The following is a 26,534-nucleotide window of genomic DNA, read 5'->3' on the forward strand; positions in this document are numbered from 1 at the left end:
TTTAATACTTTTGCAAACATTTTTAAAAACCTGTTTGTGATTTGTCATTATGGGGTATTGTGTGTACATTTAATTGTCCCCCCCCCCCCATAAATCTATATAAGAATAAGGCTGTAACATAACAAAATGTGGAAAAAGCCACGTGGTCTGAATACTTTCCGAATGCACTGTATTTAGAATGGAATAGATAGGCTACAGGTGTAGTAGGCGTCTTAAGGCAGAACTAATACCACTGACTGACTGTACACAAGGACAGACGCCACAACACACCTCTGCTGACCTGTCTCCTCCCACTCTTGCTGGGCTATTTCAGGAAGAAGGCTCAGCTGGCTCACCTCAGTGTCAGCCTATTCCCCAGACGGACAGATGACGGATCAGTCCAGATTACATCAGACCAGTGTGCTGCTGACCAAGTCTTTACAGGTCACCACGTAAGCCCTCCGTAAAATACCAAAGAGCTACCGGCTATTCAGAGACTAATACATAGCGCCCTCCAAACAAACGCACATTTAGAAAAGGCAGACAGACATGCACACAGTCAGGCAGAAACATGCACATAATTTACAGACGACACTAAGTAGGCTCAGAATGCTTTGTCTTTTTTACACACTGTACCAACATTCTCTCCACATGTTTATAAACACGAACAGGCTACACGCACGTGATAGGTAACAGGTCCATAAATACCAGCATTGATACCAGAGTGCAATGGGTGACATTTGATTATTTCAGCCATCCGGACACAGCTGCATTACCTTGGCTACAGATGTGCCCACAGCCCACACCACATAAATCCTCTAAAACCTATCCATAGCATGTATGAAGGGGGTCACTGATCTTTCTCACTGGCGATGTCAAGTTGCCAATGAGAGATGCCAACCTATTTGACCCACTTCTGAGGGCATCATGCTAAGGATGCATGCAAGCAGAAACTTTTATTCTCTTCCTAAATTGACTGATTCTAAATGGAATTTCCCCCTCCCTGGATTCCTACAAAACAGCCACGCCCATCCAAAGCCCCCCTCTTAATGTCTTCTAATCTAAGCCACTGCAGTACGTGAGTCAATCTGTCAGAGCTGAGTAATGCCAAACACAGCATCATAACAGCACCCACCCCCACACACAAAGCATCATAACGGCACCCACCCACCCACACACACACACTACGGCTGGGCGATATAGTATTTTGGCCATATCACAGTATAAAAAAAAAAACATTGACGGTATTTTATGTTGTTTTTTTAAATAATAAACGTACTACATTTGCTTTATGAGTAGTGTGTGACCCTAGGGTGGCAACACATACATTCTAAGTGATTCAATGGGTCTTTCTTCATTCTGATTGAACAGTATAAAACAATTCAACCCCAAAAAGTAGTCATCATTTTCATCAATTTCTGCATTTGAGATCATTTCCACACTGCTACGTAGGGCTGCACGATATAGGCAAGTCATCTGGGCCTTATTTTGAACCAAATGTTGCAATTTGACTTGCGATTTAGAGCAAAACACTTGGGTTAACTGTTGGAATAATGGGAATAGAAAATCTATTCTAATTGTATAGTTAGAACATAATAGTGGGCGCTTTTAATACAGTGTTGTTTGACATGATAATGAATGAAAAGGCTAGGGAGGAGTTATTGTGACAGGGTAGGAACTAATGTGTTGATAGGTGTTTCCTAAGGGACCCTATAATCTCACAGGTTTGGAGAGGACAAAGTTTAGTAGACTTTACCCTTTGCCAAAGTTTTTTTTAAGTGTTCAGAAGGTGTGCAAGGGCGAATAGAGTTACTGCACACACTTCACAGAGCAGGCGTTCCCTAATGGAAATACACAAATGCATGTCAGAATGAGCCAATAGGCTCTCGCTAGCTCGTGCTTCTGCCTACTATGATTCATTTGCTCCCATTGGAAACAACAGGCTGTGGTCAAACTGGATTCCGTTTCAATTAACAGGTGTGCTTTGTTAATTTAATCTGTGGAATTTCCTATTTCTTAATGTATTTGGGCCAATCAGTTGTGTTATGACAAGGTAGGGTTGGTATACAGAAGATAGCCCTATTTGGTAAAAGACTAAGTTCATATTATGGCAAGAACAGCTTGAATAAGCAAAGAGAAACAGTTAATCAGTACTTTAAGACATGAAGGTCAGTCAATGCGGAAAATCAAGAACTTTGAAAGTTTCTTCAAGTGCAGTCGCAAAAACCATCAAGCGCTATGATTAAATGGGCTCTCGAGGACAGAGTTGCCTCTGCTGCAGAGGATAACTTAATTAGAATCAAATCAAAGTTTGTCACGTGCGTCAAATACAACAGGTGTAGAGCTTACAGTGAAATGTTTACTTACAGGCTCTAACCAATAGTGCAAAAAAGGTATTAGGTGAACAATAGGTAAGTAAAGAAATAAAACAACAGTAAAAAGACAGGCTATATTCTGTAGCGAGGCTATGAAAGTAGCGAGGCTACATGCATATATGATAAACAGAGTAGCAGTAGCGCAAAAGAGGGGGTTGGCGGGTGGCGGGACACAATGAAGATAGCCCAGTTAGCCAAAGTGTGGGAGCACTGGTTGGTCGGCCCAATTGAGTTAGTATGTAAATTAATGTATAGTTAAAGTGACTATGCAAGGCCTCCCGGGTGGCGCAGTAGTTAAGGGCGCTGTACTGCAGTGCTAGCTGTGCCACTAGTGATTATGGGTTCGCGCCCAGGCTCTGTCGTAACCGGCTGCAACCGGGAGGTCTGTGGAGCAACACACAATTGGCCTAGCATTGTCTGGGTTAGGGAGGGTTTAGCCGGTAGGGAAATCCTTGTTTCATCACACACCACTGACTCCTGTGGCAGGCCTGGCACAGTGCACGCTAACCAAGGTTGCCAGGTGCACAGTGTTTCCTCCAACACATTGGTGTGGCTGGCTTCCGGGTTGGATGGCACTGTCTTAAGAAGCAGTGTGGCTTGGTTGGGTTGTGTATTGGAGGACGCATGACTTTCAATGCAAATAGTCCAGGTAGCCATTTGATTACCTGTTCAGGAGTCTTATGGCTTTGGGTTAAGACTGTTGAGAATTCTTTTTGTCCTAGACTTGGCACTCCGGTACCACTTGCCATACGGTAGTAGTCTAACAGTCTATGACTGGGGTGGCTGGGGTCTCTGACAATTTTTAGGGCCTTCCTCTGACACCGCCAGGTGTAGAGGTCCTCGACGGCAGAAAGCTTAGCCCCAGTGATGTACTGGGCCGTACGCGCCACCCTCTGTAGTGCCTTGCGGTCAGAGGCCGAGCAATTGCTGTACCAGGCAGTGATGCAACCAGTCAGGATGCTCTCGATGTTGCAGTTGTAGAACCTTTGAGGATCTCAGGACCCATGCCAAATCTTTTTAGTTTCCTGAGGGGGAATAGGCTTTGTCGTGCCCTCTTCACGACTATCTTGGTGTGTTTGGACAACTAGTTTGTTGTTGATGTGGACACCAAGCAAATTGGAGTGGGTCTAGGGTTTCTGGGATAATGGTGTTGATGTGTTGATGTTGATGACACTTATTCTAACTTAATATAATACATCAATAAAATCAATTTAGCCTCAAGTAAATAATGAAACATGTTGAATTTGGTTTAAATAATGCAAAAACAAAGTGTTGGAGAAGAAAGTAAAAGTGCAATACATGCTATGTAAGAAAGCTAACGTTTCAGTTCCTTGCTCAGAACATGAGAACATATGAAAGCTGGTGGTTCCTTTTAACATGAGTCTTCAATATTCCCAGGTAAGAAGTTTTAGGTTGTAGTTATTATAGGAATTATAGGACTATTTCCCTCTATACCATTTGTATTTCATTAACCTTTGACTATTAGATGTTCTTATAGGCACTTTAGTATTGCCAGTATAGCTTCCGTCTCCCTCCTCGCTCCTCCCTGGGCTCGAACCAGCAACACAACGACAACAGCCACCATCGAAGCTGCGTTACCCATGCAGAGCAAGGGAAACAACCACCCCAAGGCTCAGAGCAAGTGACGTTTGAAACGCTATTAGCGTACGCTAACTAGCTAGCCATTTCACTTCGGTTACATCAGCCTCATCTCGGGAGTTGATAGGCTTGAAGTCATAATCAGCGCAATGCTTGACACACAACGAAGAGCTGCTGGCAAAACGCACGAAAGTGCTGTTTGAATTCATGTTTACGAGCCTGCTTCTGCCTACCACCGCCCATGTGTAGTTAACTAGTGATTATGATTGATTGTTTAATGCTAGCTAGCAACTTACCTTGGCTTACTGCATTTGCGTAACAGGCAGTCTCCTTGTGGAGTGCAATGACAGAGAGGCAGGTCATTATTGCGTTGGACAAGTTAACTGTACGGTTGCAAGATTGGATCCCCCGAGCTGACAAGGTGAAAATCTGTCGTTCTGACCCTGAACGAGGCAGTTAACCCACCATTCCTAGGCAGTCATTGAAAATAAGAATGTGTTCTTAACTGACTTGCCAAGTTAAATAAAAAGGTATAAAAAAATAAAAATAAATGGTCATATCTGCTCCCAAAAATACCGATTTCCGATTGTTATGAAAACTTGAAATCGGCCCTAATTTAATCGGCCATTCCGATTAAATCAGTCAACCTCTATAACAGACACATCAACATCAACTGTTCAGAGTAGACTGTGAATCAGGCCTTCATGGTCAAATTGCTGCAAATAAACCACTAGTAAAGAACACTAATAAGGCAAGACTTGCTTGGGCCAAGAAACACGCAATTGGGATGAGTTGGACAACAGAGTGAAGGAAAAGCAGCCAACAAGTGCTTAGCATATGTGGGAACTCCTTAAAGACTGTTGGAAAAGCATTACAGGTTAAGCTGTTTGAGAGAAGGCCAAGAATTTCCAAAGCTGTCATCAAGGCAAAGGGAGGTATTTAAAGAATCTGAAATATACTTTGATTTGTTTAACACTTTTTTTGGTTACTACATGATTCCATATGTTATTTAATAGTTTTTACATCTTCACTATTATCCTACAATATTATTTAAAAACAACACTGGAATGAGTAGGTGTCCACTCTTGACTGGTACTACATTTTCTCCATATTGCCCAGCCCTAGTTCCCACCCTGGCTTCATATCCTGCTGGTAACCAGGATAGCAGAATTGCATCACTGGCCCCAGTTAAGGCTGTCTGGACTTGAGGACACACCCTCATTGTTTGAATCTTTGAAAGCAGTCTTCGGAACAAAATGTAATAAATAAATATATTTGCTCTGAAAATAATCTAATTTTGTAATGGAGTGCGCTTCTCCTCAAGTACGTAGATTCAATTTGCTGAGAGTTTAAATATTTCCTATTAAAAGAACAGCACCTGAACACACTGATCAGTGGTGCAAGGGTGTGCGTGACAGAGCCTCTTTTCACTAGTTTAGCCATTGCCCCCTGCTGCTAAGGGTAAACGGGTGTTGGCTCAACCCCACTCCTCCGTGTTCAGTCAGTGTCCAAGAACCCAGAGAGCAGCATCTGTTCATAAACAGGCCAAGGTCACAGGGATCTAGCATACCTGTAATGGGTGTATGATTTGTTTGTGTTTGAATGTTGGGTCATGCCATTTCCATACAGTGGCCAGGGATGCGCAGCCTCATAGCATCTTTGCAATGGAAATGAAGGCCTTATCCACAACATAGCCAGCAAGTCAATAGGGTCTTCTTCTATGGAGAGGCATCTCTCTCCTGTCAACTTGACTCCCAGGGCTCTACAGTTTGACCATTTTACTCCCGTATGCACCTAAATATTTTGCTGTATGACCTGGAATTTTAAGAGGAATAAATTAAGGATTCTAGCTTTATTACCCATAAATATTTTTCACTGTGCTCCTCAATTTGTGTTTGTCTACAGTTTTCAAAATGTGCTCCGTGTCGAAAAGGTCAGCGTAGATCCCTGACACCACGGCATACATGGGTTAGCTGACAACGTCACGAAAACGATGTGCACGCTTCAATGGGGCATAAGTCTGTTGTGGTTTTGGATGACTAGATAGCTAGCAACAATGACAAGAAACTACCAAACTTGATGTGGCTCATTTCAGCTAGTTTCATCTCGTTCTTGATACCACGTCTTGAGGTGTTTTGACTGATTTTATGTCAATGCTAATATGGCAAAAATTCACAAACTAGCTAACCAACAACTGTAATGATGTATTTGACAGACAAGTGCTCAATGTATTTATGTTTTTAATAAACAAACATTGGAGGCTAAATATATTTCACATGTTGACAGCCATCTAAGACAACTCTGTTTTGCCCCAGTTGCGCACGTGTCCGTTTTGTTGCTAAACAGCCAACCGTTCTATAGGTTCAGTGTGTCAAGTTGGTGTGTGCACCAGCCTTCCTGAGATTTCCTCACCCAGAGATCTCATCTCACCACACGTGAGGTGACAGGATGGGTGTACACATGCCTTATGGCTCATCAACACTAAATATAACTGCTCTCTCACACACGCACACCTCTCGCCCTAAATATCAGCAGTCACACACCTTATCACATGCTATTAAAAGCCTGAGGGGCCTGAGCGCTGACAAACACAAAGAAATGCCACCACCACTGACAAACATCCCATCCATGCACGTAGCCAAGGCCTGGCCCTCCTTAGGACCCATGCATTTAGTTCACGTTGTCCTGCATGCATGTTGTCCTTTGTTCATGACCAGAAAAGGAGAGCAAGCCAGTACAAGTAGCCTATCAACACTGTCCACCTATCTGCTGTGTATCAGACACTTACAGGACTAGAGGCCCAGGTAAACCAACATGGAGAAGATAGAAAAGGATGTGGAGAGGGTTGAAAAGGGAAAATGACTTCTCTGGAGAGAAGGAGAGCAAGAGAGAGAGTCTGGACAGGCTGTCTTTGGGCAATTCAAGCTTGGCTTTTAAAGCTCCACTTGGAAATATGATCATATTAAAAAAGGAAATATGATAATTACAGTGTGACTGAGGGCTGGAATCTGCTCTCACCCTGGAAACACAATACTTACTTAAGTCAAGATCCTGCACAGTGCACCCTCACACACTAAACACAGCCCGGTTGTTGGGAAGCAGCATTAGTGGTCTGATGTAGGTGGGTTATTAGGCTGCTGTGGCTTCATGTTGATAATAGGTTTATGCTTCAGATGCATAGTCATTAGTCAGTGTGTGTTTTTAAAACAAGTGTGGGCAGTGACGCAGGCTGTTGACAGAAGTTATTTAGGCAGGAAACAGTGTGTTTTAGTGTCCTGACCATCAATTTGTGCCATGGTTCTGCATTGCAGTGCTTGTGTGAACACGTGAGGGAGAGTGCATGTGTGTCTGGATAGATCAGAGGTAGCACTCCCTCTCCTCTAATGTCTAATGAACCCGCCCAGCCAAAACTCTACATCTGCATTGATGGATTGAGAGATGGAGTGTCTGGCTGGCTGTTGAGGTGAGCTGGCCAGCCAGTGGATTGGGTGATGGGTGTGATGAAGGCCCCTGAGTGGGTGTTGATGGGGAAACTGGGCCTGGTCCAATGAGCAGACCACTGAGTCCCACAGCAGACAGAGAGCTGCAGAGCACAGTGGAAAAGTACTGCAGCCTGTTTCACTGAAGAAAGTGTTCTGATAGCGCAAGACACACACATATTCAGTAAACAGACAGAAAAAAAACCATAGCCTACATTCTTACAGGCAGCTAAATAGATGAATACATCCACATACAGACTGAAAATATGTGCAATAACGAACCCGACAAGTAGCCTACGTTACAACAGATTCAGATCTGCTGAGAGACTTGCAGACATTTTCCATATCTTAAACATAAAAGTAATTTACAATTCAAGGTCTGTGCCAATGAGTGGGGAGCTGTAATATGTTCATTGTGTCAGATTGATGATAAGAGAGTAAAGAGTAGCCCTAGTCATTTTTACCTTCTCTCCACCATTATCACCACTCCCTCTCAATACAATTATGGAAAATATATTTCACAGCGGTTTAGATGGTGCAATGATTCTCTACACTACTTGCTTGTTTTGTCACAAACTGAAATTAGGAAATATTAGAATTTTAGCAACCAGGAAATGGCAGAGCGATTTCTGCATAGTGCACCTTTTACAATCGCACAACATCACTACTTTGCACTTCCCTGCTTCCACAATCTGAGACTAAACCCCTTTGCAGTCTCAAATCCCTTCATACTCTTCAAGTCCATAATTCTCTGGGTGATCTGCTGCACGTGATCCCCAGCTGAAGAGAACAGGAGGGATCAGCCTGACCCTATCATAGCAAAATAGGACAAGTGGAGAGAGCCAAAGTGGGAGAAAGAGAGTGACACAGCCATTGTGCCAGAGTATGTTATAATAAACCAGTGAAAATGAGATCCCAGGCTCAATATAAGGTAGTAATCCTTCAACAAAAGTGCATCAGATTCTAATTAGAGCAATAGGGTGCCAGAGAGAGAGAAGGGGGTGGACTAGGGTAAGGTAGGGTGGAGTATAGGGAGGAATGTAAGAGAGTTGGCACCAGGACAGGATTCTGCCATGGTCCTTCCTACACCTCCTACATACTCTACCTAACAACGCAGGTTCCAACGACTCGGCTGTTACTGTGGAACGGAGCCACGCTTGTGTACTCTCAAGGACAAATACCAGGGCCTCCCTCCCCCAATCTAACTGACTTCCCTGGCATAACAGTCACTTGCTTGTGCCACTTATGGAGCCTTATATAGCCAACTATGCTTCTTAACAACTAGCGAGTTATTCCGCCTTCAAAAGCACAAGAAAGAGGGATTTTAACACCCACCATTCTGTAGTTAAGATAAGCATTCCTGAAAACACTATTTTGTTAAAATATAATTCCATTTTAGAATTAAGCTAATTGATTCGACCCAATTTTTGATTCCATCTATTTTTATTTATAGAATTCATAGAATCTTCAATAAATATATTACTTAACTGAATGTCCAAATCGGATGTTTTCCTAACAATGGAGTAAGACATGAGGAATCCAATAAAATTATCAAAAGCCACCCACGGTCCCCTCATGCCAATCCCACCCCAACAACCAGTATTAGTTCTCCATGTTTGACAAGTAGTATAGAGTTGCTGATTAGAGTATGGTTTCTTTGTAACGTATTCCCTGTAAATCTGGTTATGTTATTTTCCCCCTGTTCAGAGAAATTAGCCATCAATATCACTTGCATTATTTACCATAAATGAGTGTTAAAGTACCACATTTTGCTCACTAGATGCCCCTGCTCCTTCTAATTGCCACCACCCCCTTTTATCCATGTTGGAGGTCTCGTGTTTGTTAAATGGATCACATTTTCTTTGAAACATTGGTTTGAAAACCAATAGCTGTTGCTCATGATGAAAACAGATTGTATGGTCATCCTCACAATCCAAGCCAATCCTCCATGAAAGCAATTCAGTTTGTCATTCTCTTTGGCTTAATGATTGTCCAGGAACAGACCTATGTCCTTCAAAATAAAGTCTGGATTAGTTAGACCATTCCTGGTGAACAAGCAAACCATTAGGCTACAGCACTTCTAATGGTTTCAATGTTATGGTCTCTTCAACAGTAAAAGTCCCAAATACACACTGTATATTGTTCTGCAATGTTAAATGGTAAATGTCACAAATCACACACATATATAGAGAGATGTTTTATAATAATTGTATTTACAAACATGACTTCCATGCAATGGTTTATAATTGTATTTTTTTTAAATTAGGTTTAGTCACTAGCCAATTTCTCCATAGGCTTGTAGGAAAATTATTCATGAGAATTGCACCATATGGATAGCCCTCAGAGAGCTTCCATTTGTTGGACTATTCAAGGAGAGTTGGGTTGATTCATTACGTTGCTAAGAGAAGGACAAACTGAATTGCTTTCATGGAGGACTGGCCTGACCACACAATTTATTTTAACCATGAGCAAAAGCGACTGGTTTCTACCCAAAGCTGCAAAGAAAATGTTGACTCATTTAATAAACCTGGAAAATGTATGAAAGGGTGTGGTGGCAGTAGCAGAAACAGTGGCATCTAGTGGGCAAAACAAGGTACTGTCGCACTGATTTATGATAAATAATGCAAGAGACTTCCAATGGCTAATTTCTTTAACAGAGGAAAACAAAACATTACCAGATTCAAAGATACAAATATTGAAGAAGCAATACTCCAAGCCGCAGCTCCATATTAACGTGTCAAACATAGAGAACAGATCCTGTCCAGATACTGGTTATTGGGGTGGGATTTGCATGGGATGTGGGGGGTCCTTGGATGGCTTTTGACCATTTTATTGGATTTCTCATGTCTTACTCAATGGTAGGAAGAAGTTTGGTCTAAAGCAGATGTTGGGTGCTATAATTTGTTGAATATTACGTGAATCCTATAAATAAATAAAGGCTAATTCAAATTACAACTTGGATAAGATAAGCATTCCTGAAAAATAGTTGTCTGTTTCTAACTACAGAAATTATTTCAGGAAAATCTGAGATGGTAGGTGTCATGGCTTGCTGAAATGACATGGAATGACCCTAGGCTAAGCACTACAGGGCAGGACAACAAAAGAGCAGAGGTTAGGATATACGTCATACATTTAACAAGACACCAACATACACTTTACAAAACAGTCAGTGAACAAATTACTGACTGTCTGTGACCTATGGAGGGAATGATGATTGGCAGTTAAAATGTTGGACTATCAGAGGTATGGAGGGAGAGTCATTGCTTTGCCTGGCAGTGTCACTCCTTGGTTTAGAATTGATGGTGCACAAATAAAGCCATAGTGTCCCACCAGAAGGGCTTTAGTCTCCCCCCCCCCCAGGGGCAGGGAAACCCCCTCCCATCCTGGCAGAAGACAGACAGAGTGTGTGTGCATAGATAATATCAGATATGGCTCAGTTGTCAGATCTGATTTCATATGATCCACACAGTCCTAGAATAGGCCAGCCTAAAGAGAATACCAAATCTCTATCTCAATCTGTCCATCACTAATTTAAACTATCAGTGAACAAGAGTGTGAAAGATATTAAAGCATGGGTTCCCAAACTTTTGGCCCCGACATCATTTTGATTAAATAAATAAGAATATGAAAAAAAAAACGGGGAAAAAACAGAAAAGTTTAATACACACACACACACACACACACACACACACACACACACACACACACACACACACACACACACACACACACACACACACACACACACACACACACACACACACACACACTTGGGGCTACAGCAGTCTATTACAAATCAGACTGAAATTACTTTTGACAGAATATGTGCATCATTTGTATTTATTATGGATCCCCATTAGTTGCTGCCAAAGCAGCAGCTACTTTTCTTGGGGTTCGGCAAAATTAAGGCAGTTTATACCATTTTAAAACATTACAATACATTCACAGATTGCACAACACACTGTGTGCCCTCAGGCCCCTACTCCACCACATATCTACAGTACTAAATCCATGTGTATGTATAGTACGAATGTTATCGTGCCTGTGTGTGTGTGTGTGTATGTGCGCATGTGCCAATGTTTGTGTTGCTTCACAGTCCCCGCTGTTCCATAAGGTGTTTGCTAATGTTTTTTAAATCTAATTTTACTGCTTGCATCAGTTACTTGATGTGGAATAGAGTTCCATGTCATTCATTATGTTATTGTTCCTCCACTGATTTAGCACCTAGTCTTGTCCACTGTGTTCTAAGTACGCTTGTGGGCATTGATGAGGAAAAGAGAAGATACATACTGTATGTGTTCCTGAGAGTCTTCTCTTTCAGTGATGGGTTCATAAAATGTTGTAACTTAAATAGTTCAAAAGACAGCGCCACATTTGTAGGCAGTAAATAGAAACCGCTCTGTTTACTACAACCAATTATTTATTTTTCTCACGATCCCCTTTTAAAATCAGGCGACCCCGCATGGGGTGTTGACCCCTAGTTTGGGAAACTCTGCATTAAAGCTAGGCAAAATAATAATTATAGAATTGGACTAGGCTATATTAAAAGCATCTGTGTGTCTAGAAAGTTTATTAAGGATATGTGACTGAATGTTTCTGATGGCTTAGGCTACATAAATTGGCGTGTGAGAAGAGCCATATTAGGGCAAATGAGTGAGTGTGTAAATTTATCCTGTCCTTTCGATGTCTCTGCCATTTTCATCCTGTTGCTACGGTGCTAACCATTACCCCGCCCCACTCCGAGTGTGTGCCCAACCCACTAAACCCCAGCAATCACAGTGTCAGCGGAACAGGAGTGTGTGTGTGTGAGAGAGAGAGATCTGAGCCCAAACGTCAGAAGGATCTCAGATTAACAGGGACCGAGTGACTCACAGCAGACACTGTGGGTCTGGGAAAGGAGGGTGGAGGGGAGGACCAGGGGCGTGCTAATGGGGTAGAGAATTGTGGCCTCCAGCCAAGTCGGCAGTGCCTCTATTGTCAGGGCGCAGGGTGGCCTAGTGGTTAGAGCGTTGGACTAGTAACCGGAAGGTTGCAAGTTCAAATCCCCGAGCTGACAAGGTACAAATCTGTCATTCTGCCCCTGAACAGGCAGTTAACCCACTGTTCCTGGGTCATCTTAACTGGCTTGTCTAGTTAAATAGAGGTAAAAAAATACGAGAGTGATGCTGACAATGTAAAACATGTGTTTCTTTCCCTCACACCCAAATGACAGGTGAGATGTCCAGGACCAGAGGTGTCTCAACCTTGACAATGCCTGCAATAACAAAACATGCCTTTGGTTGAGGGGAGCAATCTATATCTATGAAGGACAGACATGGTAAGATTAGCCCAGTGTGTGTTTGTTCCATCATGATACACAGCTTTTTAGCTTTTAAACCTGCCATTTAAGAGGCAGCTAATTCTAATGCAACCAACAACTCATCGGAACATAGCCTAGGCCTGATCATGGTTTTAATCTGATCATGGTTTTAATCTGCTATTGGGCCTATGTTAAAAGCTATTCATTAGGCCAGTTTCTTATAACCTCCTGTACGCATCAGAGGAACACTGAACTTTCCAAGGGTCTTCTTCCTAACCCAACCTGCCATCACCCCACTATGAGATATGGACAGGTTGTCAGCAGCACTCTACAACACGCCTTGCCTTGTCAGATTGATTTTGCTGCTATGCAGAACCACAGAGTGGCTAGTTCTTGGAACCCCCAGGAAGTCTGAGGGAAAGAAGAATGAGGGCAAGACAGGGGGAAGGCAGGGTTCTGAAGGTTGGGTCAGTACCAGACCAGATGACCTAGGAGGGAGAGGTTCCATAGGTTTCCACAGAATTGATGTTCTGTTTTCTGGTAAACATGGCCTGTGTCTATCCATGGTTGTCTCTCTCCAAAAATGTGTCATAGAGTTGGCTGAGGTAAGGCATCTCACAGCAGGTTGTCAAATGCCTGTCATTCAGGAGGACACAGGTGGGTACACAGAGCGCGCACACACACACACACACACACACACACACACACACACACACACACACACACACACACACACACACACACACACACACACACACACACACACACACACACACACACACACACACACACACAACTTAATGTGTCCCAACTCAAATTGTACTTCCCCCACCTCACACCTAATCCTTATGAGATAGTTTGCATTGGACTGGAGCCACATGGACTACTCAGAGAAGCTATGTGCAAGAAAAGCCTTCGTCTGTCTTGACCATCCATCTCCAGTGGAAGGCCAGCGTGTCATCAGACCAGCAGCATGGACTCAATTTCCACACAGTAAATGTACCCCACAGGTGCAGGAACAGGAACATATCACCACGGTAGGTGGCTAGCTGTAGGGACAGATAGTTTGGGTTAGGGTGAGAAAGGCTTAACGTCACTGCCGGGAGGAGGTCTCTCATTTCTGAGGGATACCCTACATGCCTTACGTAAGGCCTGGAAAAGAACACCATCTAAAGTGAGTAACCCTCAGGGTCAATGGCCTGTATAACATCATGATGAGGTGCTAGCCAGGGCAAATTTCAGTTGGATAAGAAACTGATTCAAAATGAATACACTCTTAGATATAGCTTGTTCTTCAATTAGCCAAGAAAATTACACTTACAGTATAGGTTCAGATAAGAACAAATTAGGCTACTATTTGACAGGTTTGTCAGACATTAGAAGCACTCACTAGGCTATCTCCAGTAACAGTCAATAATTTGGACACACCTACTCATTCAAGGGTTTTTCTTTATTTTAACTATTTTCTACATTGTAGAATAATAGTGAAGACATCAAAACTATGAAATAACACATGGAATAATGTAGTAACCAAAAAAGTGTTTATATTTGAGATTCTTCAAAGTAGCCACCCTTTGCCTTGACAACCGCTTTGCACACTCTTGGCATTCTCGCAACCAGCTTCATGAAGTAGTCACCTGGAATGCATTTCAATTAACAGGTGTGCTTTGTTAAAAGTTAATTTGTGGAATTTCTTTCCTTCTTAATGCGTTTAAGCCAATCAGTTGTGTTGTGACAAAGTAGGGGTGGTATACAGAAGATAGACCTATTTGGTAAAAGACAAAGTCCATATTATGGCAAGAACAGCTCAAATAAGCAAAGGGAAACAACTGTAAATCCTTACTTGAAGACATGAAGGTCAGTCAATACAGAACATTTCAAGACCTTTTAAACTTTCTTCAAGTGTAGTCGCAAAAACCATCAAGCACTACGATGAAACTGGCTCTCATGAGGACCACCACAAGAAAGGAAGACCCAGAGTTACCTCTGCTGCAAAGGCTAAGTTCATTAGATAGTTACCAGGCGGCAGGTTAGCCTAGTGGTTAGAGTATTGGACTAGTGACCGAAAGGTTGCAAGTTCGAATCCCGAGCTGACAAGGTACAAATCTGTCATTCTGCCCCTGAACATGCAGGAAACCCACTGTTCCTAGGCCATCATTGAAAATAAGAATTTGTTCTTAACTGACTTGCGTAGTAAAATAAAGGTTAAATAAAAAAACTCAGATTGCAGCCCAAATAAATGCTTCACAGAGTTCAAGTAACAGACACATCTCAACATCAACTGCTCAGAGAACACTGTGTGAATCAGGCCTTCATGGTTGAATTTCTGCAAAGAAATCACTAATAAAGAACACCAATAATAAGAAGAGACTTGATTGGGCCAAGAAAAACTTGAGTCTGAATTAGAGATCCTCGGTCCAACCAGTAGGTGAATGGATGGGGTGATTTCCGCAGCAAGTGTGGTTCAAGGCACACTTAACCAGCATGTCTACCACAGAATTCTGAAGTGATATCCCATCTGGGTTGAGCTTAATGGGACTATCATTTGTTTTTCAACAGGACAATGACCCCAAAAACACCTCCAAGCTCTGGAAGGGCTATTTGACCAAGGAGAGTGATGGAGTGCTGTATCAGATGACCTGGCCTCCACAATCACCTGACCTCAACCCAATTAAAATAAAATGTTATTGTTCACACACGTGATTAGCAGATGTTATTGCAGGTGTAGCGAATTGCTTGTGCATCTCCTCCGACAGTGCAATAATATCTAACAAGTAATATCAAACTAATTATCAAACTAATTACACAACAACCCAATACACACAAATCTAAGTAGGAATGAAGTAAGACTATATACATTGCTCAAAAAAATAAAGGGAACACTTAAACAACACAATGTAACTCCAAGTCAATCACACTTCTGTGAAATCAAACTGTCCACTTAGGAAGCAACACTGATTGACAATAAATTTCACATGCTGTTGTGCAAATGGAATAGACAACAGGTGGAAATTATAGGCAATTAGCAAGACACCCCCGATAAAGGAGTGGTTCTGCAGGTGGTGACCACAGACCACTTCTCAGTTCCTATGCTTCCTGGCTGATGTTTTGGTCACTTTTGAATGCTGGCGGTGCTTTCAATCAAGTGGTAGCATGAGACGGAGTATACAACCCACACAAGTGGCTCAGGTAGTGCAGCTCATCCAGGATGGCACATCAATGCGAGCTGTGGCAAGAAGGTTTGCTGTGTCTGTCAGTGTAGTGTCCAGAGCATGGAGGTGCTACCAGGAGACAGGCCAGGACATCAGGAGACGTGGAGGAGGCCGTAGGAGGGCAACAACCCAGCAGCAGGACCGCTACCTCCGCCTTTGTGCAAGGAGGAGCAGGAGGAGCACTGCCAGAGCCCTGAAAAATTGAGTAAATGAAGTCATGTGTCTGTTCAAACGTGTCAAAAAACAGACTCCATGAGGGTGGAAGGGGATAATCAAAGGTAAGTGATTATTTGCCAGAGAACACCAATTTCTGACTTCGTGTAACTTCCACTACTATGACAGGTAACTGAGCACGTGACAGAATCTGGAGACGCCACGGAGAACGTTCTGCTGCCTGCAACATTCCTCATGACCAGTTTGGCGGTGGGTCAGCCATGGTGTGGGGTGGCATTTCTTTGGGGGCTGCAAAGCCCTCCATTTCGCCAGAGGTAGCCTGACTGCCATTAGATACCGAGATGAGATTAGACCCCTTGTGAGACCATATGCTGGTCATGGCCCTTTCCTCCTAATGCAAGACAATGCTAGACCTCATGTGGCTTTATGAATATTTGCAAGAGGAAGGCATTGATGCTATGGACTGGCCCGCCTGTTCCCCAGACCTGAATCCAATTGAGCACATCTGGGACATCATGTCTCACTCCATGCACCACAGACTGTCCAGGAGTTGGCAGATGCTTTAGTCCAGGTCTGGGAGGCGATCCCTCAGTGAGGTCATAAAGCATGCCCAGGCATTGTAGGGTCATACAGGCACGTGGAGGCCAGCACACACTACTGAGCCTTATTTTGACTTGTTTTAAGGACAGTTTACAGCAAAGTTGGATCAGCCAACCACATTCATTTTGAGTGTGCAAATCCAGACCTCCATGGGTTGATAAATTTGATTTCCATTGATAATTTGTGTGATTTTGTTGTTAGCACATTCAACTATGAAAAAAGTATTTAATAAGATATTTCTTTCATTCAGATCTAAGATGTGCATTTTAGTGTTCTTTATTTTTTGAGCAGTGTACAAATGGACAAGCGATATCAGATTGGAACAGACTAAGATACAGTAGAATAGTATAGAATACAGTATATAATACGAGTAATGCAGATATTAAACATTTGACTAAGATACTAGAACAGTATAGAATACGTTATTACATATGAGTGTTATGCCAGATAGTTTTTAGTGTTCCATTCCTAATCACAAGGGTAGGGCTATTTTCACTTCCGAATGAAAACGTGCCCAAAGTAAATGCCTGCTACTCAGGCCCAGAAGCTAGGAAATGCATATAATAGAAAACGCTCGAAAGTTTCCAAAACTATTAAAATAATGTCTATGAGTATAACAGAACTGATTTGGCACCTAAAACCTGAGAAAAATCCATTCAGAAATGGGATTTTTTGTGTTTTCTATTGAACTCCATTACAGTATCCATTGACTTAGGACTCAAATTGCACTTCCTATGGCTTCCACTAGATGTCAACAGTCTTTAGAAATTGTTTCAGGCTTATATTCTGAAAAATGAGGGCCACCACCTGAATAAGTGGACTACAATGTCCCAGAGCTTTTTATCTCACACAAGACGCAGCCTTTCTTGTTTACTTTTATATTGACAACATTATTGTCCGGTTTAAATATTGTTGATTATTTAGGCTAAAAACAACCTGAGGATTGATTATAAACATAGTTTACGAAACGGATACTATTTGGATTTTTTGTTTGCTTGTTGTGACTGCGTTTGAGCCTGTGGATTACTGAATAAAACGCGAGAACAAAACTGAGGTTTTTGGATATAAACAGGGAGTTCGAACAAAACAAACATTTATTGAGTAAATGAAGTCTTGTGAGTGCAACCATATGAAGATAATCAGTAAGTGATTAATTTTATCTCCATTTCTGACTTGTGTAACTCCTCTACTTGACTGGTAACTGTTGTAAACTGGGGCTATTCTCAGATTATCGCATAGTATGCTTTCTAAGAAAGTTTTTGAAATCTGACACCGTGGTTGGATTAAAAGTTCATCTTTAAACTAATGTATAACACTTGTATGTTTTATGAATTTTTGTAATGAGTATTTCTGTTTTTGAATTTGGTTTTGACAATTTCACTGGATGTTGGCCACTCCCACATTCCATAGTGAGGTTAAAGTAAGTGATTTCTAGTCTATGCCTATAGGCAGCAGCCTCTAATGTGCTAGTGATGGTTTGGGATGAGTTTGACAGCAGAGTGAAGGAACAGCAACCAACAAGTGCTCAGCATATGTGGGAAATCCTTCAAGACTGTTGGAAAAGCATTCCCCATGAAGCTGGTTGAGAGAATGCCAAGGATGTGCAAAGCTGTCAAGGCAAAGGGTGGCTACTTTGAAAAATCTAAGATACAAAATATATTTTGATTTAATTAACACTTTTTTGTTACTACATGGTTCCATATGTGTTATTTCATAGTTTTGATGTCTTCACTATTATTATACGATGTAGAAAATAGTAAAAATAAATTTAAACCCTTGAATGAGTAGGTGTGTCCAAACTTTTAACTGGTACTGTATATCAAAGAGTGGGCACCTATGCAACCTGAGTTGGGTTCCAAATGATAGGTGTTTGCTCTGTGAGAGAAAATGTAATCCTTGAAACCAAAGATATGGCCTGTGACTCTAAGCCTAAACCACCACCAGAGACCTCTTTTATCTCACACACAGACACAGAGTTGACAGTGAAATGAAAAGTCACTGTTCCAAATTACAGACATAACAATAAAGACTGGAGGAACACATTTGCACACAAGTTACACAAACTCTTTATGAGAGCGTTGAGAATGTCAAACACACAGTGAAACTGTGGGACACATTGGAGTCTAAGGTAAGTGAAACTTGGTCTCTGACATTGCCTAAGAACAGTGGTGTAAAGTATTTCAGTTAAAATACTTTAATGTACAGCATAAGTCATTTTGGGATTTTCTGTACTTTACTATTTATGGTTTTGACAACTTTTACTTCACTACATTCCTAAAGAAAATAATGTGGGTTTTACTTCATACATTTTCCCTGACACCCAAAAGTACTCATTACATTTTGACAAGAAAATAGTCAAATTCTTGCACTTGACCCAGGATATTCTCTTGATACCCCTACTGCCTCTGATCTGGTGGACTACCTAAACACAAATGCTTCTGTTTGAAATAATGTCTGAGTGTTGGGAATGTGCCCCTGATTATCCGTAAATAAATAAATATATGTAAAAAACTTGGGCTGACTGGTTTGCATGAGGAATTTGAAATTATTAATACTCTTATATTTGATATTTAAGTATATTTCAGCAATTACATTTACTTTTGATACTAAAGTATATTTAAAATCAAATCATTTTAGACTTTCGCTTATGTAGTATTTTACTGGGTGACTTTTACTTTAGTTATTTTCTATTAAGGTTATTTTCTATAAAAGGTTTAAAAAATATATCAAAAATTCTAACTTTTACTCAAGTATGACAATTGGGTACTTTTTCCACCACTGCCTTAGAAAAACAATGTTAGAAACCTCTCTATTTAATGCTGGAAAGTGTTAAGACTGATCCACAACGTTCATTTATGGTTACTGCTAGTGCTTCTAGCGAGGGTACCGTTAGCTTTAGTTTGATATTTAGCTAACGTTGGGTCGCCGCGCAAAATAGTCAGAAATTGTTCTGTAGGCATATAGGTAGAATTTACTAAATTTACCGCCAGGCAAAATGATCAACTTATAAAAGTTATAACCCGTTTTTACCGGGAATGCATATTTACCGATTCCCTATAAACACGTGGTATGAGCAAAAAAATGTATTTCTGGTATTGGGTTTCATGTATTTCCGCTATTCCCAGAGTCCTATTTTCATTGGTTTATAAGACCGTGGGAATTCATCTCTGATTGGTTGACGGGCGACCTCTTCCCGATGCCATAGCAACCAGTTGCTTTGATTAATGCGAAGACCTATGTCAAAGGCAGTACAATATGAAGATAGGCTAAAACTGCTTCTCCAATAGAAATCCCCGACCACACTTGTAGGCGATGTCATGGCGACGTTGGATATCTAAACTCAATCGTAGAAACCCGTCATTGGGTTTAACGGTCGTCTCGCGCCGAACTGCGCATGTGCAAGCCGTCAAGTCAAACGCACTCCATCGATATAAAGTTGTTTTTGAGAAAAATGAAAACGTATCCGTTTGTCCCTTTCACAAGGTTGGAATAAAAATATGTTCAACTAATTAACACATTGGATCGAATCTAGGTTCTGTATTTAGATTTCGAGAAAATTAAGGGGCACTTCTATCATTGACTTCTTAAACCACAAATCCCGGCTTGTTTGGTCTGTTTCGCAAGCGTTTCTGAAAGTCTCGCGATATTGCGCATCTGTGATATTGCGCATCTGTGATGTTGCGCATAGAAACTCTGTGACTATGTCATAGCCGGCAAAATACAGTAGGTCATAGGCATAACATGGGAAATTCAGTTTTGCATAATTTACCTAGAGCCATGTCTTGAGATACATACAAGGCTCTACATTTACCAAAACACCTTTAGAGTGACGAAATGCATTCCAGGCTTGGCTGCTGCATGATAAATGAATGGATAAATAATGTTTTCTGTCACACCCTGATCAGTTTCACCTATCCTTGTTATTGTCTCCACCCCCTCCAGGTGTCGCTTGTTATCCCTGGTGTATATATCCCTGTGTTTTCTGTCTCTCTGTGCCAGTTTGTCTTGTATTTTCCAAGTCAACTAGTGTGGTTTCCCTGTGCTCCTGCCTTGTTGTCTATTCTCTTTTATGAGTCCTCCCGGTTTTGACCCTTGGCTGTTTTCTGGACTCTGTACCTGCCTGCCTGACCATTCTGCCTGCCTGCCGCACTGTACCTCCTGATCTCTGAACTGGTTTCACCTTTTGCCTGTCCACGACCATTCTCTTGCCTACCCCTTTTGAGTGTAATAAATATCAGACTCAAACCATCTGCCTCCTGTGTCTGCATCTGCGTTTCGCTTTGTGCCCTTATAGTTTTCTGATAGAGTTGAATACAATGGAAATGCATGCCGATTGTGTGGTTTTAGCTGGTTGAAGATGTGGCAAACCTGACCACCTCAGTGTCACCTGACAAGTTAATTCAATAACTCTGAAGCATGTTAAAACGGCCAGTTTATTCTAGCCGTCCCTTCTGGTTAGTTCTCGTCTGGCAGCATAGTCTCATTCAGAGGATCCACACGTTTGTGTCACACCCTGACCGTAGTTTGCTTTGTATGTTTCTATGTTTTGTTTGGTCAGGCTGTGATCTGAGTGGGCATTCTATGTTGGATGTCTTGTTTGTCTATTTCTATGTCTGGCCTGATATGGTTCTCAATCAGAGGCAGGTGTTAGTCATTGTCTCTGATTGGGAACCATATTTAGGTAGCCTGTTTGGTGTTGGGTTTTTGTGGGTGATTGTTCCTGTCTCTGTGTTTGTTTTCACCAGATAGGCTGTTTAGGTTTTCTCACGTTTTTGTTAGTTTATTCATGTATAGTGTCTTTATTAAAGTACCATGAATAACCACCATGCTGCGTTTTGGTCCGCCTCTCCTTCAACTAAAGAAAACCGTTACAGAATCACCCACCACAACAGGACCAAGCGGCGTGATAACGGGCAACAGCAACGGGAATGGGACAATGTATTGGATGGCAAGGGTTGCTACACATGGGAGGAGATCCTGGCGGGAAAAGATCGCCTTCCATGGGAACAGGTGGAGGCAGCTAGGAGAGCAGAGGCAGCCGGAGAGAGGAACCGGCGATATTAGGGAACATGGCTGGCAAGGAAGCCCGAGAGGCAACCCCAAATATTTACTGGAGGGGGGCACACAGGAGGTGTGGCGAAGCCAGGTAGGAGACCTGAGCCAACTTCCTGTGCTTACCGGAGGGCGAGAGAGACGTGTTATGCGGTGGAGCGCACGGTGTCCCCAAAGCGGGTGCATAGCCCGGTGTGGTACATTCCAGCTCCGCGTATCGGCTGGGCTGGAGTGGGCATCGAGCCAAGTGCCATGAAGCCGGCTCTACGCATCTGGTCTCTAGTGCGTCTCCTTGGGCCGGCTTACATGGCAACAGCCTTGCGCACGGTGTCCCCGGTTCGCCTGCATAGCCCAGTGCGGGCTATTCCACCTCGCCGCACTGGCAGGGCAACCGGGAGCATTCAACCTAAGGTTGGTCAGGCTCGGTGCTCAAGAGCTCCAGTGCGCCTGCACGGTCTGGTCTATCCGGTACCACCTCCACACCCCAGCCCTCCGGTGGCAGCTCCCCGCACCAGGCTTCCTGTGCGTGTCCTCGGCCCAGTACCACCAGTGCCAGCACTACGCATCAGGCCTACAGTGTGCCTCGCCTGTCCAGCACTGCCGGAGACTTTCTCCTGTCCAGTGCTGCCGGAGTCTCCCGCCTGTCCAGTGCTGCCGGAGCCTTCCTCCTCTCCAGCGCTGCCAGAGTCTCCCGCCTGTTCGGCGCTGCCAGAGTCTCCCGCCTGTTCGGCACTGCCAGAGCTCCCTTCCCTCAGTCCAGAGGCGCTAGAGCCCCTCATTCCAGAGGCGCCAGAGCTTCCGCCCCTCTGTCCAGAGCTTCCGCCCCTCTGTCCAGAGCTTCCGCCCCTCTGTCCAGAGCTTCCGCCCCTCTGTCCAGAGCTTCCGCCCCTCTGTCCCGAGCTGCCCCTCAGTCCAGTGGAGTCATTTAGTAGGGTCACCGTGGTTAGGAGGCCACGGAAGCGGACAAGCTGGCGGACTAAGACTATGGTGAAGTGGGGGCCACGTCCAGCACCAGAGCCGCCACCGCGGACAGGTGCCCACCCAGACCCTCCCCAATAGGTTTTTGTGTTGGGTTTTTGTGAGTGATTGTTTCTGTCTCTGTGTTTGTTTTCACCAGATAGGCTGTTTAGGTTTTCTCACATTTATTGTTTTTGTTAGTTTATTCATGTATAGTGTCTTTATTAAAGTACCATAAATAACCACCACGCTGCGTTTTGGTCCGCCTCTCCTTCAACTAAAGAAAACCGTTACAGTTTGTTAGTGTCTTATTGGTCAAGGTGACGCCAAGTACATATCACCATCTTGTTAAACCAATCAGCGGACTTAATCCCCGGGACTTCATATTAATCTATGACCCCAGCACGATGTGTGGTCAGAAACATGCTTTCTCCATCCGGATGAGCAGTTTCACAGTTAACTTTAGCAGGAGGTTTTTCTCCTGTATGCCTGATGTTTAATTGTACGTGCATCCAAACGTAAGTGCCTTGAGATAGGTGTCATATTATGTGGAGTTAAGCTTTGTGGTCTATTTTGTATAATTACTGTGTGTTGAGCTCCCGCTAGCGTTAGCATTACTGTTAGCATTTTGCTTTGGAATGCATGAGCATGACAGTTAGTGATTAGCTTTTTATTAGCGTTACTCATTTATGGAGCTAGGCTATTTTCTATATATCATTCATACTCAGTGTATTAATATTATGTATACATTTCAACATTACTGTAATGTTTATTTGAGCACATGTTTGACTAGGCATTAGGCCTGCTGTGGTGTATTATAGGCAATGCAATTATCTACAGTTGAAGTCAGACGTTTACATACACCTGAGCCAAATACATTTAAACTCAGTTTTTCACAATACCTGACATTTAATCCAAGCGAAAAGTCCCTGTCTTAGGTCAGTTAGGATCACCACTCTATTTTAAGAATGTGAAATGTCAAAATAATAGTAGAGATTTATTTCAGCTTTTATTTCTTTCATCACATTCCCAGTGGGTCAGAAGTTTACATACACTCAATTAGTATTTGGTAGCATTGCCTTTAAATTGTTTAACTTGGGTCCAAAATTTCAGGCAGCCTTCCGCAAGCTTCCCACAATAAGTTGGGTGAATTTTGGCCCATTCCTCCTGACAGAGCTGGTGTAACTGAGTCAGGTTTGTAGGCCTCCTTGCTTGGTCACACTATTTCCGTTCTGCACACAAATTGTCTATAGGAATGAGGTCAGGGCTTTGTGATGGCCACTCCAATACCTTGACTTTGTTGTCCTTATGCGATTTTGCCACAACTTTGGAAGTATGCTTGGGGTCATTGTCCATTTGGAAGACCCATTTGCGACCAAGCTTTACCTTCCTGACTGATGTCTTGATGTTTTTTTATTTCACCTTTATTTAACCATGTAGGCTAGTTGAGAACAAGTTCTCATTTACAACTGCAACCTGGCCAAGATAAAGCATAGCAGTGTGAACAGACAACAACACAGAGTTACACATGGAGTAAATAATAAGTCAATAACACAGTGGAAAAAAGTATATATACATTGTGTGCAAAAGGCATGAGGTATGCAAATAATTACAATTTAGCAAATTAACACTGGAGTGATAAATGATCAGATTAACAGAGAGATACTGGTGTGCAAAAGAGCAGAAAAGTAAATAAATGAAAACACTATGGGAATGAGGTAGGTAAATTGGGTGGGCTATTTACAGATTGACTATGTACAGATGCCGCGATCGGTTAGCTGCTCAGATAGCAGATGTTTAAAGTTGGTTTAGGGAAATAAAAGTCTCCAACTTCAGCGATTTTTGCAATTCGTTCCAGTTACAGGCAGCAGAGAATTGGAAGGAAAGGCGACCAAATGAGGTGTTGGCTTTAGGGATGATCAGTGAGATACATCTGCTGGAGCGCGTGCTACCATTGTGTTGCCATCGTGACCAGTGAACTGAGATAAGGCGGAGCTTTACCTAGCATGGACTTGTAGATGACCTGGGGCCAGTGGGCCAGCCGACTAGAGCATAGAGGTCGCAGTGGTGGGTGGTATTTTTATTTTTTTCCAGGGTGGGGATGTTAGTCGGGCGTGCGGGTGCAGGCAGCGAACGGTTGAAAAGCATGCATTTGGTTTTACTAGCGTTTAAGAGCAGTTGGAGACCACGGAAGGAGTGTTGTATGGCATTGAAGCTAGTTTGGAGGTTAGATAGCACAGTGTCCAAGGAAGGGCCAGAAGTATACAGAATGGTGTTGTCTGCATAGATGTGGATCAGGGAATCATTGATATATGTATATACAGAGAAAAGAGTCGGCCCGAGAATTGAACCCTTTGGTACCCCCATAGAGACTGCCAGAGGACCGGACAACATGCCCTCCGATTTCACACATTGAACTCTGTCTGCAAAGTAGTTGGTGAACCAGGCAAGGCAGTCATTAGAAAAACCGAGGCTACTGAGTCTGCCGATAAGAATATGGTGATTGACAGAGTCGAAAGCCTTGGCCAGGTCGATGAAGACGGCTGCACAATACTGTCTTTTATGGCGGTTATGATATTGTTTAGTACCTTGAGCGTGGCTGAGGTGCACCCTTGACCGGCTCGGAAACCGGAATGCACAGCGGAAAAGTTATGGTGGGATTCGAGATGGTCAGCGTTCTGTTTGTTGACTTGTCTTTCAAAGACCTTAGATAGGCAGGGCAGGATGGATATAGGTCTGTAACATTTTGGGTCCAGGGTGTCTCCCCCTTTGAAGAGAGGGATGACTGCGGAGCTCTCCAATCCTTGGGGATCTCAGACGAGACGAAAAAGAGGTTGAACAGGCTAGTAATAGGGGTTGAGACAATGGCGGTGGATAGTGTCAGAAATAGAGGTCCAGATTGTCAAGCCCAGCTGATTTGTATGGGTCCAGGTTTTGCAGCTCTTTCAGAACATCTATCTGGATTTGGGTAAAGGAGAAGCTGGGGAGGCTTGGGTGAGTAGCTGTGGGAGGGGCCGGAGCTGTTGGCCGAAGTTGGAGTAGCCAGGAGGAAGGCATGGCCAGCCATTGAGAAATGCTTGTTGAAGTTATCGATTATCATGGATTTATTGGTAGTGACCGTGTTACCTAGCCTCACTGCAGTGGGCAGCTGGGAGGAGGTGCTCTTGTTCTCCATGGACTTTACAGTGTCCCAGAACGTTTTGGAGTTAGAGCTACAGGATGCAAATTTCTGCTTGAAAAAGCTGGCCTTTGCTTTCCTGACTGACTGTGTGTATTGGTTCCTGACTTCCCTGAAAAGTTGCATATCGCGGGGACTATTCGATGCTATTGCAGTCCACCACAGGATGTTTTTGTGCTGGTCGAGGGCAGTCAGGTCTGGAGTGAACCAAGGGCTATATCTGTTCTTAGTTCTGCACTATTTGAACGGAGCATGCTTATCTAAGATGGTGAGGAAGTTACTTTTAAAGAATGACCAGGATTCCTCAACTGACGGGATGAGGTCAATATCCTTCCAGGATACCCGGGCCAGGTCGATTACAAAGGCCTGCTCGCAGAAGTGTTTTAGGGAGTGTTTGACAGTGATGAGGGGTGGTCGTTTGACCGCGGACCCGTAGCGGATACAGGCAATGAGGCAGTGATCGCTGAGATCCTGATTGAAGACAGCGGAGGTGTATTTGGAGGGCCAGTTCGTCAGGATAATGTCTATGAGGGTGCCCATGTTTACTGATTTAGGGTTGTACCTGGTGGGTTCCTTGATGATTTGTGTGAGATTGAGGGCATCTAGCTTAGATTGTAGGACTTCCGGGGT

Source organism: Oncorhynchus masou, chromosome 5 (assembly GCF_036934945.1).
Source record: "Oncorhynchus masou masou isolate Uvic2021 chromosome 5, UVic_Omas_1.1, whole genome shotgun sequence".
Taxonomy (NCBI): domain Eukaryota; kingdom Metazoa; phylum Chordata; class Actinopteri; order Salmoniformes; family Salmonidae; genus Oncorhynchus; species Oncorhynchus masou.